This window comes from Cherax quadricarinatus, chromosome 65 (genome assembly GCF_038502225.1).
Source record: "Cherax quadricarinatus isolate ZL_2023a chromosome 65, ASM3850222v1, whole genome shotgun sequence".
Classification (NCBI taxonomy): domain Eukaryota; kingdom Metazoa; phylum Arthropoda; class Malacostraca; order Decapoda; family Parastacidae; genus Cherax; species Cherax quadricarinatus.
In genome coordinates, this window is record NC_091356.1 from 1,682,653 (window position 1) to 1,695,740 (window position 13,088).

General features: G+C 38.8%; 1 protein-coding gene across 3 annotated transcripts in view; it reads left to right on the forward strand.

Annotated features, from left to right (window-relative positions):
- The window catches only part of LOC128700602 (MyTH4 and RhoGAP_KIAA1688 domain-containing protein RhoGAP93B), a gene marked incomplete at its 3' end in the record, with an annotated part of 257,681 nt that overhangs the window by 166,180 nt on the left and 78,413 nt on the right, over window positions 1-13,088 (forward strand). Inside the window, 1 exon segment of one of the 3 annotated variants that reach the window (XM_070098855.1) lies at window positions 9,205-9,229. 3 annotated transcript variants of the gene reach the window in all.

Here is a 13,088-nt window from a genome sequence, read left to right on the forward strand (position 1 = left end):
TCCACCCTGTCATACGCCTTTTCCAAATCCATAAATGCCACAAAGACCTCTTTAGCCTTATCTAAATACTGTTCACTTATATGTTTCACTGTAAACACCTGGTCCACACACCCCCTACCTTTCCTAAAGCCTCCTTGTTCATCTGCTATCCTATTCTCCGTCTTACTCTTAATTCTTTCAATTATAACTCTACCATACACTTTACCAGGTACACTCAACAGACTTATCCCCCTATAATTTTTGCACTCTCTTTTATCCCCTTTGCCTTTATACAAAGGAACTATGCATGCTCTCTGCCAATCCCTAGGTACCTTACCCTCTTCCATACATTTATTAAATAATTGCACCAACCACTCCAAAACTATATCCCCACCTGCTTTTAACATTTCTATCTTTATCCCATCAATCCCGGCTGCCTTACCCCCTTTCATTTTACCTACTGCCTCACGAACTTCCCCCACACTCACAACTGACTCTTCCTCACTCCTACAAGATGTTATTCCTCCTTGCCCTATACACGAAATCACAGCTTCCCTATCTTCATCAACATTTAACAATTCCTCAAAATATTCCTTCCATCTTCCCAATACCTCTAACTCTCCATTTAATAACTCTCCTCTCCTATTTTTAACTGACAAATCCATTTGTTCTCTAGGCTTTCTTAACTTGTTAATCTCACTCCAAAACTTTTTCTTATTTTCAACACTTGTTGGATGGTAACATATATTGTCAGACTGAGTTGATGGGAGATGGAGCCCAGCCTTGCCGTGTACTAGCCTGGATGGTCTACCGCCGAGTGAGACCGGGGCAGAGGTACGAGTGTACACATGCGCATCCCGTGACGTCACACAAAGTCACAGGCCTAAAAGGGATCTCCTATCTAAAGCACATGGATGATACTATATGCTATACAACACAGGGATCAGAAACTATGCTGACATATATATATATATATATATATATATATATATATATATATATATATATATATATATATATATATATATATATATATATATATATATATATATTACATCTTGGTATAATCACCGAGAGCTTGAGCCTCTTGATTACCAGCTAGTATTATTATTACTTTCGTTGCATTTTTTTAATCACAGAGTTATGGTAATTATAAGTTAAAGGGTAACTTCAGGATCAAGAAGCCTATAAAGAAATACAGAGTTTTATGTTTTGAAATTTACAACACAATAATAATCCTTTGCTAACTTAATACATTAACAAAGTGGGCTTTATTAACTGCTTTCATGCCGATTTTCAGTTGTCTTTACTCTACTAATTTGCTGTTATTTTCACTTATTTACTGTCAAATTACACACAGTTATCACAAGTAAAACAATTTAAGTACGTTAGTCCCAATCAAATGATTATATATTGGTACTGGTAACGAGGTATGGATAAGTCTAGTTATTTTAACGAAAAGGGAAATACCATCATTATATAGACCAAAAAGTGGGTTGCGAGGCATCCTGGCTACTTAATTTCCGCCACTACAGTATGATGACCCAGCGTCAGGGAATACACGGTTCCTGTCTATGTGTATGTAATAGCGGTGTTCACTTTCCTCTGTTCAATCACTGTACTTGGTGGCGATCGTATATACTCACCCAAAGTAGTCTTTGACGAATTTGTGGAGGACACAAGTCACATTATTGATCAATCATTCACTATAAATAGAGTGATGGTACTGATCTACAGCAGCAAACTCACCTCGCAGGTTGACTCTGACTTCTTTCTGCTTCAAGAACCCGAGACGTATAGAGACTCATTGTCCAAGCTTTCATCTTCAGTGTTTAAATACTGTTTGCCCAGGAATTACTCGAACGATTATTCATTAACTCCCCTATTAACAATGCCAGTAATACCAATAGTATTTAAAAACGGTGGTACGACGAGGTACCACCTCTAGAACTGTCCTACTGACCCTCATCCTCAGAGAAAAGAATAAACTTGCTTCAGGGGAAAACTAAAGGTTCTCCCTGAAGCTGTTTGAGAATTTTCTCCTACCACCCCCTATATTTAATGTATATTTTATTTAAAGACAAAATACATTGACAAAACATTCACAAAAATACAATTGAAAGTAAAACAACATAGGTAACTCAGAGCTACATCTCAAATACTTCGTCCAGCTCCCCGGCGGTGGGCCGCGTACCCAGAATGCTGCAGGCATTTCCTCTCTGGATCGCAACACTGAGTCTCTGAAAGAGGAAGCTAGTCGCCCTGTGGTCCTTGGTTTCTATGATGAGCTTTTCACCCAGCTCTTTGAGGAACTTTAGAGCACACTTGCCCTATGCTCCAAGGGTCTCCGACCCTATTGGGATGAAGTTATAGAAAGGGGGAAGGTCTTTATATTTGCGGATCTTCTGGGTCTCCCTGTGGCTGGCATCTCCACCCCCTTCTACTACGGAGTATGGCAAGTAGGTGTCTGCCAATGTGGCGGCACAGGTGTAGTCCCAGGCAATCTGCTTTCCATTCTTCCAGGGTAGCATAGTGGCTCCATCAGGACACTTTTGACTTCCGTCAGACCTCTGCACTTGGGGTTCCCGTTGAGCTGGGCAACGGGCTGTGGCGAGGCTTCTCGCCTCCTCATGTCTGGCATACTTCCCTTCTGCTCTGTGACACACGAGACCATGAAGTCCGAATTGATCAGCTGTCGCCCAGCCGCAAATACACCTATGTTCGGTGAGGATGGGGGCGGCTAGGCGAAGAGCAACACCAATCCGAATGACCTGTGGGTCGAGACGGGTGCCCAGGAAGGAATTGGGAACAGCTAACAGGAAATCTCCTGAGTGTGGTGCCTTCACTGCCAGGAGACGAGCTTTGTCCTTTCCTGAAGCGTTGGTGAGCACTGTGTTGGCGATTTTTTCCATGATCGGTTTGTCCCAGTGGGACTGTTTGTGCTCTTTGGGAGGAGCTGGTCTACTGTATATATATATAATTGTGTGTATGTGTGTAAACATTATAACCGGATAATAATTTTACAGTTATTATTACATTCACAGGAAGTGTTAAACATATAGGGTTCATACTACGCCTGTATACATTACAATTTATGCTGGAAGGGGATTTCAAAGCAGTACGAAATTTTGAACTATGATGTCTTGCAGATTTACACCATCGATGCGCAGCAGCAGTAGTTGTAGTAGTAGTAGTAGTAGCAGTAGTGGTGGTGTGGTAGTGGCGGTGGTGGTGGCGGCGGCGGCGGCGGCGGCGGCGGCGGCGGCGGCGGCAGAGGCGGCGGCGGCGGCGGCAGAGGCGGCGGCGGCAGAGGCAGAGGCAGAGGAGGAAGAGGAGGAGGCAGAAGACTTGTAGCCAGCACTGAGAATATATGATGATGACCGAGCCAGACGGAGGCGTGGGCAGCACCAGGCACCAGTATGTGACTTCACCAACATTGGGCACTTTGACTACTGGGGAATACCAGTTGTGGCGATAGTTCTGATCATCATGGCCTCTGCGACCCGTTTTGGTCGGCGATGGTTTGAATGACCTTAGTTCTTCCCTGAAAACAGGAGTTTGCTGGTAATTTGCTTAATAACTAAAAGGAGTTAAAAACCTAGTCTTTATATCTACAAAATTATCATAAGCAGTAGCATCAATCATTCCTACATTAGCTTACCTTTACCTTTGATATATCCTTGACGAGTTCCGAGAGTTTTTCTACTCCCGGAGCCCGGCCATGGGCCAGGCTCCTGGTGGCCCACTGCCCCCACATATTCATCAAAGCCTGGTTGGTCTGGCGCCTGGTGAAAATATGTGTACAGTTTACACTTGAAGACCCTACACTTGACCCAGCAGTGTTTCTGATACCTTCTGGTATGATGTTAAATATCCTGGAGCCACTGATGTTGATAAAGTGTTCCCTTATTATGTCTGCTGCTTGTTGTTGTTGTTGTTGTTGTTGTGCACAGTCTACCATGGCTCAGCTCCCGTAAGGAATAATTACAGTATATATTTGTAATAATCCTTTCAATATTTTTCAGGTGCTATAATTTTTGCTTGTTATCCGTAAAGTACAGTTTGAGGATTTTAAACGATCCCAGTGATTTGACTGAATTAATACGGGCAGTGAAAGTTCTCTATATATTGTCCAGATACGTAGTCTGAAGTACAAGAACCCTTAAGAATATCGTTAGTTTGAAAGTCCTTGTTAACCAGCCTATCAGATATAATAGTGAAACTTTCATGATCCCTTGCAATATGATATTCCTTCATGGCTATTTCCAGATCTGCTTTTTTTAATTCTTAAGTTCTTCAGTAGCACAGTATAGTCGCTGAAATCGGTTCATGTTGAGTTTGTTTTTGTGTGGCCCACTGGAAGACCTGGTTCAGAGCGGCTTCGTGGTTTCCTGTCTACTGCAAAGAATGATACAGCGCTTTATTCTTTTCTGTTATGAAAATAATATCATTTTCACTAATATACCTGTGATTGGTTTCGAAAGTGTTGCTACTCCTTGCAGCCCGGCCTAGGGTCAGGCTTTTCTGTTGATTGCCTGTACAACCAGGCTGTTGATGTTGGCAGTTCACTGGACCACATAACTGTTATACCATTGGATTTGGCACTTCACAAAGGAAGTGGTACGGTTTCAGCGAAGGAGACAGGAAGCGTTGAACTACGGGCAAGTTTCACTGATATGCATACTGTGCAAGGTAGAGCAGTTAATCAGGAGAGTAGTAGTTGGAGAGTAGCAGTATCATAAATAATAACCAGCCTCTGTTTCCTGTCGTCATTGTAGTAGCAGCAGCAGGCGCTGCAGTGTCGTTACAGCAGTCGCCTCGGTTTCTGCCACTATAGGCACTACAGATAATATAAACGGGCGGCTTACGTGTGACAGCGCAAGACTTCGTAGTTCCTTAAGAGCTCTGGCATCTCCACCACTTTGTTTAAATTGAGAACTGAATGTTATATGCCAGAACGATAGCACCTTCCTGAATGGTTGTTGTTTACCATCCTACAAGGAGAATAGTCTTGACCGGAGGACAAGTGTATTATCCTAATCTAGGCTTGATTGGACCTGGAATAATTTTGTGACTTTCTGTCTTCTGGGACAACCCATCATGAAATGTTCAGGGAAATTTTGAGAAAAAATACTATACAGTAAATCATAAGTATATGAAATAAATAAAATCGTATTTACAAGTTGCTGTTGTAGTTTCCTTGTAAAATGCCTGGGGTGTGCATTAAGTACATGATCTACGCATTTTGTTGAGTGTAGGACCAGGATGCAACATAGTTGGTTAAAAGAACCTGAGACAGTAGTAATAAGTTTACCCATATTGAAGGTGGTCATCTGAGTCTTCAGTTGTATTAAGAGGTGCTGGTACCGCATGCATCATTTTGAATACATGAATATAATGCAATAGTTAATTGCTGTAAAATCCTCAGTAGGAATCATGTATGATTCTGATATTTTTTTTTAATACGGACAGCAGTGGGAGCTGCTTCATTTTGTTACTATTTACCAATGAAACTGCAGTCCTTTTTTTTTTACTTTCATAAATGTTATGCTTTTACAGAAGAGGAAATACATTTCTCCAGTGTCATACCAAAAGTATTTTACTTATTATGTTTATCATCAATAGTCATAAGCCACCTTCGAAGCTCATGACTGCTTTAACAATGTCTGCATCATTAACGTGTTATAAATATAAAATCTTCAGTTCTTGATCAGTCTCCGCCAAACAAATATGAACCCACCAGACATGCTAGAAATGAAAATCCATATAATAATAATGCATTTGTTGAATAAATGGTGGAAAATTAATATACGAGTTTAATCTTTAAAAGTCATGAGTTTCTAATCTAATGTTGATCAGTCATTCACCAAACATATATGAGCTGTTCATAATCGGATAAAATAAACAATACGAATGTATTAATAAAAATAATAATAATATCTTTATTTCTACAAGTACATGTACAAGGTATACAGGCCCAGCTGACATCAATGATATACTACTTCATAGAAAGCCGCTTGTTCAAATTAGGTCAGTTTTGTCCCAGGATGCGACCAACACCAGTTGACTAACACCCAGGTACCCATTTTACTGATGGAGAACAGACAACTGGTGTAAAGAAACACGTCCAATGTTTGTACCCTTTGCCGGGAATCGAACCCGGACTCCTCGCCATGTGAAGCGAGAGCTTTAGCCACCAGGCCACGGTGCACCGTGACCTGGTGGCTATTTGATCATAAATTTGTTTTAAAGTTTTCCTATAAGTCACGTTTTTTTTAGCATGATAATCTATATATTGTGAGTTAAATGTACGGGTAGTTGTTTGGCTAATGTTAAATAACTTGAAATTTATAAGTAAATTTAGAATCGATTATTTATATTCTTGCAGTTTTGGTTTTATTCCTCGAGTTCATAATTTCGGAGTACAAACAAGATTTCCAGTTCCGCTAATAATAAGTTCTGAACCAGAGTCCACATGATATATTTTAATTAGAATATTTTACTCTTAAGCATGCATGCCATAGACGGCAACTAAAATGTCGTAGGAAATGAGCTGGGTACCACTGCTTGATGGCATCACTGGTTTCTTCGAAGCTACTGGAGTAGGTTTAAAGTGGTGTACGTTGAACCTAGCTTCACACCACGTATGATGTGAGCGTATGCATTTGAAAACTGCCTTGACTAGACACCACGCCCGTTTCTTATTTTACTTATTTGTGGTTAAATGTAAGTTTTTATAGCCTTATGTAATCCTAACCACGGTGCACCGTGGCCTGGTGGCTATTTGATCATAAATTTGTTTTAAAGTTTTCCTATAAGTCACGTTTTTTTTAGCATGATAATCTATATATTGTGAGTTAAATGTACGGGTAGTTGTTTGGCTAATGTTAAATAACTTGAAATTTATAAGTAAATTTAGAATCGATTATTTATATTCTTGCAGTTTTGGTTTTATTCCTCGAGTTCATAATTTCGGAGTACAAACAAGATTTCCAGTTCCGCTAATAATAAGTTCTGAACCAGAGTCCACATGATATATTTTAATTAGAATATTTTACTCTTAAGCATGCATGCCATAGACGGCAACTAAAATGTCGTAGGAAATGAGCTGGGTACCACTGCTTGATGGCATCACTGGTTTCTTCGAAGCTACTGGAGTAGGTTTAAAGTGGTGTACGTTGAACCTAGCTTCACACCACGTATGATGTGAGCGTATGCATTTGAAAACTGCCTTGACTAGACACCACGCCCGTTTCTTATTTTACTTATTTGTGGTTAAATGTAAGTTTTTATAGCCTTATGTAATCCTAACCTAATTTTTTTAATTGAATATAATTCTAAAGTTAACATCAGAAATCTCTTATGAAAATGAACAGTGTAACATGGGTTTGGTATGGGTATATATATCTTCGATGAATCTCGAGAGTTTTCCTCCTACTGGAGCCTGATGCTTGCCCTGTAAACTAGGCTATTGCTGCTGGCGGCCCGCTGGCTCTCATATTCATCACAGCCTGCTTGATCCAACACTTAGTAGAGGTATTTGTCGAATTTCTTCTTGAAGACTTCTATACTTGTTCCGGCAATGTTTCTGAAATCTTCTTGTAAGATGTTAAACAGCCTGAGAGTTTGGTTGTTGATATAATATTATCTTATTGTTCCGACGGCGCCCCTGCTTTTCACTGGGTTTATTTTACATTTTATTCCATGTTTATCTGGAGAGAGTTCCGGGGGTCAACGCCCCCGCGGCCCGGTCTGTGACCAGGCCTCCTTAGGTCAGTGTCCCAGGATGCGACCCACACCAGTCGACTAACACCCAGATACCCATTTTACTGATGGGGAACATAGACAACAGGTGGAAAGAAACACGTCCAATGTTTCTACTCTGGCTGGGAATCGAACCCAGGCCCTCACTGTGTGAAGCGAGAGCGTTAACCACCAGGCCACTCTAGTATATTGTTATGGCAGTGTGCAGATTTGGGACCAGGTCCTCAAGTACCTTCCACCTATATATTGTCATGCAAATCTCCTCCACTCCAGCGAGTACATATTAAGAACTTTGAGGCATTCCCAAAATATAAATGCTTTATTGGCTCTGTGAGGGCCGCAAATGATCATATCTCTTGCAGGAACGGGCCGTCAACACTGAACAATATTCTAAGCGAGAGAGCACAAGTAATTTGAATAGTGTCACAATTGGCGCAGTTTCTCGTTTTGAAACTTCTCTTATCCATCCCATCATTTTCCTGACTTGTGACATTTGCCTCATTGTGTTCTTTGAAAGAAATGTCATCTGAGAGGCCCTACACTATAAGCACTCGACTCGGTGTCATCAAAACAGAGCTGTCCACACGCGACCATCAACTGTGGCACTGTCCTCTCCCACAACCACCATAGTTTCTTGATACATCTAATTCTTTACCCTTCAAAGCCATATAGTCAGTGGATACATATAAATTGTAATAAACAGTTTTCAAAGAATTAACAGAAAATTGGATAGGGATTCGAATTGAGGCACTCTGAGAGGCACTACACTGTAACCACTCCACCACAACCAAGGTGATTTAGGAGAGTTTTACCACAAACTATTAATGCGGCTTTTAGTCTCTAGATCTGAAGGGTAAAGAATTAAATGTATCCAGAAAGTATGGTGATTGTGGAAGGGAACAGTAGCATTGCAGAGGTAGCTGGTACTACGTGTCGCAAAAGTGGTTTGTGGTAAAACTATCGAAAATCATCATGGTCCTCACTCAGAGGTCCTCAGTTCGATTTCTCCTCCATTCTGTTTTATTTTCTGAAAGTTGCTAATTGCAACTTGATCCGGATTCATAGGTTGGTGTGTTGTAAAGTTTTATGATTTATTTTTTTCGCGTGTGATGAATAATGGTAACGGTGGTGGGCTGGGAAAAGATGGGTTTGTACACCAAGAGGTTTCTGTGTACATATGCCGAGTTTCCTTTGATTCCCATTTAGGTATTACAGTATTCTTGACATGGTGTCAGATGTACCAAAAAAATTAGCAGTCGGAATACCTAAAACATAAAGTAGCTGGGTCTAGCTAGACTGGGTGGTGGGCATGGCTGGCCATAGGTGGATGGGACTTGGCGGTGCTGTATGGGGCGGGAGGCGTGGCTGGGCGGAGCGGATGGTAATGAGAGCAGTAGTAGCAGCAGCAGCAGTGTTGTGCCATGACAGTCCACTGTTACTTCTCAAGGGCGACTCACGCTTTTCTGTGCGCACGCTTCTTTCAAGGGTTGATCTCACCCCACACCTGCATAACTATTTATTTATAAAATTCCTTAATAGTGTAACAGGAAAAGTTTTGAGTGCTTGAAATTAATATATTTTACCAGTAAGGTGACCAATAATGGCCAGTGGAAAATGTTCTTAGTGGCTGTGTAAAACGTATGCCTTGTGTAGAAAACCTTTATAAGCACTGAGAGATGTGTAATGAAGCGGAAGCTTAGTTGACGTGGGTGAGTGTATGCTTACATAAAAGTGTGGGTGTATTTAACGCGGGTTGGCCCAGCTGGCTACTGTGACGTCAGTTTTAAAGTTATGTGGAAAAGCCTCGCTCATTTTTACATCAGCTACTACATGATGACTGACGCCTCCCCTTCCCCTCCACATATTCATAGACTTGACTTGAGCCTTCTGCTCTCCCAGGCTTTCCCTAACTCTTCACTCCTCCCACACGATTCACTCTCCTCCTGCTCTCTCTACACCTGACTTCTCTCTAGTGCCTTCCACGGAGAAATTCAACTGGTGTTATTTGGGTATGGCAGTCATGGAGAGAAGTCTCAAGAAAAAGCATGAACAGTGTGGAGTATTTTTTTTATTAAGTATAATGCACAATATGTTAAAACTGAGTTCTGTTTGTTTTACATTTATATTATTAGATATTTATCATATGAATAAAGTTAGTGATTATTGCAACAAACTATATTAACGAAATGCTGTAATGAGCTTCGTTTGAACTTTTGTTATGTACCATACAATGAAAAATACGATATCTTTAGTATTCTGTTACCAGTTTATTGATTCATGACTAACATTGCATCTTTGTATGTCACTATAGTTTTTTATTTAGTCTTTTTTGCCTTGGACATGATATTTTCTTCAAGTAAATTGTTTGTGAAATTCACCTTTTGTTCATTAAATGGATCATGAAGAGTGTGATACTAGGTGTTCCGTTGTTCATTAACTGATTTATGCCCCTGGCTTTATTATTAAACAAGAGAATAAATGCATATTGGTTTGACTTAAGAAATCGTAATGACACGATTGCAAACAAACCATACCCCCGGCCGGGATTGAACCCGCGGTCATAGAGTCTCAAAACTCCAGCCCGTCGCGTTAGCCACTAGACCTAGTTGGATGAATCTTATTGTGGCTAGCTGGTCTAGTGGCTAACGCGACGGGCTGGAGTTTTGAGACTCTATGACCGCGGGTTCAATCCCGGCCGGGGGTATGGTTCATATTGGTTTGGTAAATTTTCACGATGATAATAGCCATTTACTTAAAATGACCTCTGTGCAAGTGTTTGCTTATATGCTTTCAGTAACTAGAACCTCTTCAGTTACCGTAATACATGATCCTTCATATCCTGTTGACATTAATTGGGTTGTACCCAGGTGCTGCAATGTCAAAATAACAACACTCATATTAACTAGTTCTAGAGGTCTTCCACGACAAGGCAGTTAATATTTTTTGGATGAATATATATATAAATATAAATATATATATATATATATATATAATTATATATATATATATATATATATATATATATATGTCGTGCCGAATATGTAAAACTGGTCAATTAGCAAGAACTCATTTAAAATTAAGTCCTTTCTTAAATTTTCTCTAATACGTTTAAAGATATATTTTTTTCATTAATGTTAATGTAAAATTTTTTAGTTTTGCACCAAAAGAATCTTAGAAAACTTACCTAACCTTTTTATAACAAGAGCAATTTATTTTAGCCTAACCCTACTAAATATATTTTAAATACGTTTACAATAATTTAGTACTAAACTAACACAATCAAATATATTTTTCTCGTTAGGTTCAGAATGATTTTGGCGAAATTATTGCATACATAAATTTTCACTTGTCCAGTATGGCAAGATGAGCGTTGCTATTTAAGCCAAGATCGCAAGTTCTGCCTATTCGGCACGACATATGTATATATATATATATATATATATATATATATATATATATATATATATATATATATATATATATATATATATATATATATATACATACATTTAAAATGTCGTGCCGAATAGGTAAACTTGGTCAATTAGCAAGAACTCATTTAAAATTAAGTCCTTTCTAAAATTTTCTCTTACACGTTTAAAGATACATTTTTTTCATTTATGTCAATGTAAAATTTAATAATTTTGTACCAAAAGAACCTTAGAAAACTTACCTAACCTTATTATAACAAGCGAAATTTAATTTAGCCTAATCCAACTAAATAAATTTTAGATAATTTTGCATTATGACTCACGAAATCGTAATGACACGATTGCAAACAAACCATACCACGGGTGGGATTTGAACCCGCGGTCAGTCTCTCAAAACTCCAGTGGCTAACGCGACGGTCTGGAGTTTTAAGACTCTCTGGCCGCGGGTTCAAATCCCGCCCGTGGTATGGTAAGTTTACAATAATTTCATAATAAACACAATGAAATATATTTTTCTCGTTAGGTTCAGAATGATTTTTGTGGAATTATTGCATACACAAATTTTCTCTTGCCTTATTCGGCAAGAAAAGCATTGATATTTAAGCCAGAATCGAAAATTATATATATATATATATATATATATATATATATATATATATATATATATATATATATATATATATATATATATATATATATATATATATATATAATATATAAAGATTCTATTGATATTAGATTTATTTGCCCAGGTCAGAAATAGAATGACGTAGTCTAGAGTTCACCTTATGGTCTCTTGGGTATAACCTGACAAAAAATATTTAAAGATAAAAACTGATTGGAGCCCTTTAGTAGATCAAAGCGTTTAAACTCGCTTCCCACGACTATAGCCGTGCATGCCATAGTATGCTTTTTACCTGACCTCTGACGAAGGACTCGTGACACCAATAAACACAACGGATCTTTTGACAAAGATTCGAATCAGCTATTTTTTCCTGAATGCAATAATAGCAGTATTTCCTGTTCGTCGTTACTATTTTCGAATCTTTCGTTTTCTATGTAGTAATTTAAGCACAATGCACTAAGCGGATTTTTTTGTAACCGAACGCTGCTTCAAAATATGTCGTTCATTTAGTTATTTTTTTTACTGAAGGATGTTTATCCTTTCCACATTTATAAATTTTATTTTGAGGTTGCAGTGCAAAAAATCGTTAGGTATGCCCGAAGAAGAACCTTTAGGCTCCTCTTCGGGGATACCTAACCCCATTCCCAGCATTCTGGAATGGCTCGAATAACTTTCAAAATACTCAGTGGCGTAGCTTCAAACGTTCAGAGAAGGTGCTTCCTAATTAGACGATGGCGGAGAGTGAAACTTTAGTGGTTAAGTACAGATTTCATTGTCAATATCAAAATATGTCTACCTCTTCTGAATGTTTTCGGTATTTAATGACAGATGAATCATACGGCCAGGATAGTACCCATTCAGTTTGTTTTGTGGCGTAAATTTGTCAATGGAGTAAAAAAAAAAATTCTAACTTGGAGTAGCTGAAATTTTCATTAAATTGGACTCTCCTTAAAACAATATATTTTCCTTACAGGATTGTTGAAAATTTTAAAACTAATACAACTGCGAAATGAAAAATTGAAAAATATTGAATACTCGCATTTTTCGAATGTTTGTAAATTTCCTGAGCTGGGTTAACTCTTAAATAGTCTTAAATGCCACAGCCATCCATATGTTAGCTACAGTTTCCTCGTACCATCCAAAGTTTTCGTTTATAATTTCAAAACGCCTATATGGGCGAAATTTGCTAGTATCAACACACCAGAAAATGCACAAACATAATAAGAAAGGGGAAATGTTGCTTTGAAAAGGAATGAAGGTATTTCAATCCAGAGATGTGCAAAGCCTCA